The 6,548-nt window shown below is 48.0% G+C and overlaps 1 pseudogene; it reads right to left on the bottom strand.

Annotated features, from left to right (window-relative positions):
- Positions 1-237: 237 nt before the first annotated feature.
- LOC123786139 (small ubiquitin-related modifier 2 pseudogene) lies at positions 238-515 on the bottom strand (annotated as a pseudogene).
- Positions 516-6,548: the final 6,033 nt, after the last annotated feature.

The raw sequence follows: 6,548 nt of genomic DNA, 5'->3' as shown, positions 1-6,548 counted from the left end.
TTTGCTGTCGATTAAAACATACCACTGGCCATCTAGTTAAAGAAAAAAAAAAAAGCACTATGCTTGTGTACGTATACACTTGATGTACAAGCAAGAAACGGGGAGGGGAAATGGAAGACTAGAGAAAGCTATACTGCAGGAGTCAGGATGTGATGGACCCAAATCGCAGTTTGTAATTGCGAACGTCTTCTTGGCCCGGAGAATCAGAGTTCTGGAGTAAAGCAGCAGCTTCCCTTTTTAGTCGACACCTCCCGTCTGCTGCTGGGACACAGCCAGTGTATCTTCTTCCAACCCAGCAGGCTTGTCTGTTTCCTTAATTGGCCGCCCATCAAATCAGAATCTGATCTCCCTCATTGACAAGCCTTGTCGTTGGCGATAGGCTTTCCTTGGTTTGCTGAGTGCTGTGTGCCTCTCACTCTTACAGTGCACTATGGAACGCTCTTGCTGGCTACCCTCAAATTAATGTGATGGTGATTCTCAGTCTTGACTCCTTCCTGGGGCTTTTCCTCGGCCATGGGGAGCGTGGGGTCTCCTCGGCTGCTGCTTCACAAAAGGGGGACTAGGTTTGCAGTGAAGGAGCCCACAAGCAGCGCCAGGAACGGCGGAAGTGGGACATGAGCTCATTTTACTGTGTAAAATGTACCAGCTTTTCCGTTAAGTCTCTAGGACAGCACTTGCCCCTCCCCTTCTTTGTTCCAAAGAAACTGCTCGCACCCCACAGAAATAGGAGAGCAAATACCCAGTCATCAGCCAGCTCAGACAGCTGGACAGGTCTCTTTCTAGGCTACACCTTTTTTTTCCCCCCTGAAAAGCCCCCCTGTAGCATTCGGGGCCAATGACATCCCCATTCCTTATAGACAGTACTGTTAATGTCCCCTTTGTCTTCACTAGCCAGAACTTAAACGTATTGTTTGCGCAAATCGCCCTATCCAGACTCCTGCCTCCCTTTCTCCTTATCAGGGATGCTTCCCCGCCACTGGGACTGCGAAACCTGGGCTTAGGCCCACTTCTTAGCACTTTGTGCTGTTACCATACTTACTGAATCTTCTGGTTTTCTCTTGGCTCTTTACAGCATGTCCCTCTTTCTAGACCACTCAAACCCTGCCTCTTCCTGACTCGTCCTGCCTTTTGGAACCTTTGCCCACTAGGCTCTGGAATCCTTGGACTTGGGCAGATGCTTGGACTCTTACCCCTTTGTTTCGTTTCATGTATTTTGGAGGTTGGGTTTGTTTTCCTGGAAATGGAGCTGCCCCCTCTCTTGTGACTTGCCAGGTTTTTCCCACCTTGAGCCGTGAGGGTCACTGACCCCCAAGGGGGGTGAAATTGGGGATAAGGTACAGACTCTGGCCCTATAAGAACGGAAAGATCTGGTAAGCTGGGATGGCGCTGGGTATACCTTGAATGGATGAAGCCTGGTCTTCCACTGATTCCCTTGGGCTTTATTTGGACTCACTCCTATTCTCTCTGGTTGTTGTGTGACCCTGGCCATCTCCATCTGTTAAGTGAAGAGCCAGGGCCTCATGACCAAGTTCCCTGGGACCTCTTGGCCCCCTATCTTCCCACTGCTGGCTTCACCCACTATTGCTGACCCTTGATCTCCTCTGATCTCTTTCCAGGCTTCCTTCTCTTGCCTACCTGGCACCACACATGCCAGCCTCTGGGGTCCCTACCCCTCTTACGGGCCATGGGCAGAGCTGTACCCTAAAGGGCACAGGAGAGGCTAAACTGCAGATCTACTGGTCTCTCTCCAACCAAGGGCAAGGCATGTTTCTAGGGAGCCTGCATTTGCAGACCAGGCTGGGTGGGTGTGGTGTGGGTGTGGGTGGAGGGGTTTGGAGAGTGGTGGGAGAAAGCACCACTTGGGACACAGAGAGCATCAACAAGGCATGCTTCCTATCTTCAGGCTCTTCTTGTCCACCGGAGACAATCCAGACTTGGATCTTAGTTTGCAGTCTTAATGATAACAGTGGTTTCTGTTCTCTACGCAGCACCATCCTGTCTTTCCATAAGGGAATCCGTGTTGTTTCTAGGCCAGAGCCCAGAGCCCTGGGATGGGAGATTGCTGGCCTGGGTTCTATTTCCAGGGTTGCCATTCATTAGCTAGGTTAGCAAAGTAACTCACCTTTTCTATGCCTTACTTTTCCAATCAGTAAAATGGGAGAGAAAATGCCTATTCTCGTAGGGGTGTTTTGGCAATGAACTGAAATAAAACAGAAAGGCAAAAGAAATGCCCATGTGTTCCATGCTACTTGTGATGACTGAACCTTAACTGAGTGAAAAATTTTTATTATACAAGAAATAGAAAAATAGAAGTCAAAAATTTTTATAAATCACATAATTTTACCATCCTGATACAGTTATTTTCTTTTTTCGTATTTCACAGTGATACTCAAATAATTTTGCATGATATGCCTGCCATTTTGCTCCTCATATATGGAATTGTTTGGTCTTTATACAAATGATTGCACCTAATATATTTTATAATTGATTTTAACTGTTCAAACAGTAATTGAGATTTGAGTTATTTTCACGTTTTTATTATAATAAACAGGGCTGCAATTAGCACATAGCTTTTTAGTGGAATCAATCTGTATATAGCATTTTGTCTACTTCTTAAATGAATACATACACGTTGTTGAGAAATTTAAAGATCCGGAGTAGTATGAAGTAAATTTAAATCACAGGTAATTGTCCCACTGAGAGATACCACTGTGAAAACGTAGAGCCTGTCCTTCCATTATTTTTCCGTGCATATATTGGGGGGGGGCACGTGTGTGCATACACGTTACTGGCCTATTGCTGCATGCAGAGTTGGGCCTGATTCCTTTCTGCTGTGGCAGGTAGTTAAGAGCATGGGAGGTAAGAGGCTGGAGGCCGGGTTCAGAGTCCCTGGGTTTAAATCCTGTTTCTGCCACTTCCTCAGTTAAGCCCTTTGGATAAACTTTACACCTCAGTGTTCACACTTTATTTGCTAGTCAACCTTAGGCAAGTTCCTCCTCCAGGCCACAGTTTTTAGAAGAGGGATAGTGATAGAATCTGTCTCCTAGGGGTGTGGGAATCAATCCATATAAACCATTTCGCAGAACATCTGGCACATGGTAAGCGCTCAACAAATATTCCCTATGGTCATTTTTTTTCATGCATTTTCCATGCCATGACAAATTCTTGAAAATCACCATTTTAAACGCCTGCCTGATTATTGTTATTTTATACCCTAATCTATTCAAGTTCATCATATGTATTTTTTAGTTTCTATAACAAGGCAGTGATTTTTGCGTAGCTAAACCTTCGCCCCAGTTCAGATGATTTCCATAGGCAAGCATCCTAGAACTGGAATTAAGGGGTTAAGAGTATGACGACTTTTAAACGACTCTTTAATACCTGTGCCAAATTGCTGTGGCAGAAAAGAGTTCAAAGAACGGGACTTAAGCATGGTTTTCAATCTCTGATTCTTTTTTCCCACTCCCTTCCTTTCTTTCCCAGCCCTTAAATCCATACCCTTCACGGTCCTAGACTTTTGACACGGTCCCTTGGTGTAAAAGGGGCCAGCTTACCAGGAGAGGGAGGAGGGAGAGAAAACTGGTTTGAAAGTCACACGCCCCGCTGTCTTAGTAAGTGTACCCCAGTGACAGATGCAGGACCCTCACAGTGACCTGAGCATGACCTCATAGCTCCCGGCTTCCCCCCACTCCCCGCCCAAACCGGAGCGGACCCGCGGTGGCAAGAGGCTGAGGGCATCGTTAGCGCCTCTAGCTGGCAGGTTACCTAAAGGAGCCCTGGGGATTTGGGAAGCTCCTTGGTTCGCTGGGCTCCGAGAAGGGGGACGCTAGGAAGCCCAGACTTCACCGCACGTTTAGCTAGTATTTGTTGGATGCTACTGGGTGCCCAGTTCCGGCTGCAGGCCAGGCTCGGTGCCAGGCGCTGTACCCATTTCATCTGGCTTACTTATTATCCCCATCTTACTGGAGACCCAGATGAGAGAACTCACGGCCATACTGGGAGTGAGGACGGGCCCAGAGCCACAGAAGGAAGGAAGCGGCGGGGGTGGGGTGGGGGGTGCACGCGCGCAAAGGGTGCCCAGGCAGAGTGGGCGTGGGGGTCGGGTGGCGCTGGCAGCAGGGGCTCCGGGAGAAATCCAGCGGTGGAGGCAGCAGGGGCAAACCAACCCCGGGCTCACACCAACCTGATAGGGCATCTGGAGTGGAGAGATGGCATTTGAGAGGAATGCTTAAAATAGAACGAGAAAACAAAAAAGATGGGAGGAAAGTACTGATTGGATGAAGGGAGGTCTCCTTGGCCCATTTCCCACCAACCCAGAGCTAGGGAGAGCCCCCCAGCTTTGAAAATGCCGTCAGGTCTCCCAAGATTTAGGGGCATATTTAAAGTTCTTGGTTTCCCATTCATTCTAGGCACCCCTTCCTTGCAGGCAAGAGCCAGGCTTGGGGGCCCCGGGCGGAGGGGGTCTACAGTTTTTCTTGTAGACTCCTAAAAGAATCATGAAAATCTAGCTACCCCCCTTGCACATTTGTAGGAGCAAACATTCAATTTTTTTTTATAGTATAGTTACATAGGGTGTCGTGTGCTCTCTGGTGTGTGCAAATATTGACATTGAAAAATAAAGCTGTTTTAGAACTCTGAAAAACATTTCCAAATGAAATACTATAGCATTGGATACCCACTGCTATCCTTTTAAAAAACACGTGAATTTCATAACAGCAGGAACAATGTCATCTTTCTTTTTTCTCCTCCAGTTTATATTTTCATTCTACTTTCCCTACAGAAATTTACCCTCACATATTTTTATGATTGAATGACTTTTATGTATCACCTTATCCCATTTCTCTCCAAAAGCTATGTATATAAAATGAATTCATTTTTTAAAAAAAATTTCCTGTGACCACAGATTCTAGAGATGTTAGAGAATATTTTGTCTGGATTTGCACCATGACAACGAGCATACAATTAATCAAAACAAATGCTATTAGGAATTTTAATAGATATTAAGGAAACATAAAAAAGAAAGCTTAACTGGAAATACATTTCTTAATGAGATGAAGCTTTTTTTCCTGCCCCAATTAGTTCCTATATCCATGGACGACTATTACTCATTTGCTAGAAGAGGTCAGGGTTCAGCATTAATTCCATCGTGTGTGTTTTCATAGATGCGAGAGCTGAGCTCAGAAGCCTTTTCACCCAAGTACAAAGGAATATAAGGAGTTTGTCAATCAATTTTATAAATTCCTTTTGAGTTATATGCCAAAGATCGTATCGGTGGGTCATTAACAATCTATCCGCTGACAACTAGAAGAGATCCTTCAGTTTGAATGAGAGCAGAGAATCGGAAGCTCTCGAATCTGCCCAGTCATTGGGCATTCTTTTCCTCAACAGGGGTACCAGGACTCAGAGTGTAGCTTCGTCGTGCCATACATTTTTCCCCCAAGTCAATGCACCATGGTAAGATTTGGGAAGGGTGAGGGCTGTGCCTTTCTTTTGAGAGGTGGGAGAAGGGTGATGGTGAAATGGGAAGTAGGAGAGGGACCAGCAGCTTTCCTGGACCGTGACCTCCGACCTCCGACCTGCGGGAGCTCAGGCAGGACACTTGCAGGGGAAAGCCCGTGTGGAATTTGAGGGCTTGTCCTGTGAGGCTCTTAGGACCCACACCCAAATACGCGTCCTGTGACGATCTTCACGCATCCCCAGGGCCTCCTGCACCCTGGTTTGTACCGGCCCACGGCTGGCTGGATGGGCAAAGAAAGGGAGTGATGGGGCAAGGGGTTCCTGCAGGGTCTGGATGTCTCTATGCAGGAGGGGGTGGGGGCTTTGGGCAGAGGGTCCTCCCTGAAGGGTGGTCGTCTATCTGCAGGGCCTTTCTGGGGAGAGGCAGCAGCAGCAGTGATCCGAACCCATGCACACTGGTTGTGGTCCGTGTCCAGGTCCAGGCTCTTCTCTGAGTTTCCTTCTCCTTTTGGTTCAGCCTACTTTGAGCTCTTGAAAGAACTTCCTTCTCATTCCTCCATGAGGGCCTCTGCAGGGCAGCGCGGGGTCCCCACAGACCAGTCAGAGTGGAGAGGAGTACGTGGGGCCAACCAGGGCCAGAGAAAGCTAGAGCCCCTGACAGAGTTCTGGCTACTTTGCTGGCTTGCCTTTCCTCTCCATCCCAGGGTGTGCTCATTTGTGGGGCCTTGGCTGGCCTCTGTGGCCCTTGTGTGTCATTAGAAAAAGGCCCCCTCTGGACAGATATGGTACCGTGAGCCCATGAGGTGGGGGATACACAAGATACCCTTGTACTCAGAAAAAAAGCTCCCGTTCCTCTGGACTGACACAGCCCAGCGCCCAGGGTCATGGCTTGGCCAGGGGAGGGTGGGCTGCATTTCAGCTCCCGCTTGTCCCCTCAGCTGGGCACTTGGGCATGCGCACCTGCATGACCACATGGGGTACGCCCTTGCCTTTGAGCACACTGTTTCCCCTATTTGGAGCATTGTCCTTCTAGCTAAATTAGCCAAATCCTACCCATCCTTTGTGGCCCAGGTCAGATGTCACCTCCTCCT

This window comes from Ursus americanus, chromosome 7 (genome assembly GCF_024610735.1).
Source record: "Ursus americanus isolate L20-20 chromosome 7, mUrsAme1.1.p, whole genome shotgun sequence".
Taxonomy (NCBI): Eukaryota; Metazoa; Chordata; class Mammalia; order Carnivora; family Ursidae; genus Ursus; species Ursus americanus.
This window is presented reverse-complemented; position numbering and strand designations above follow the sequence as displayed.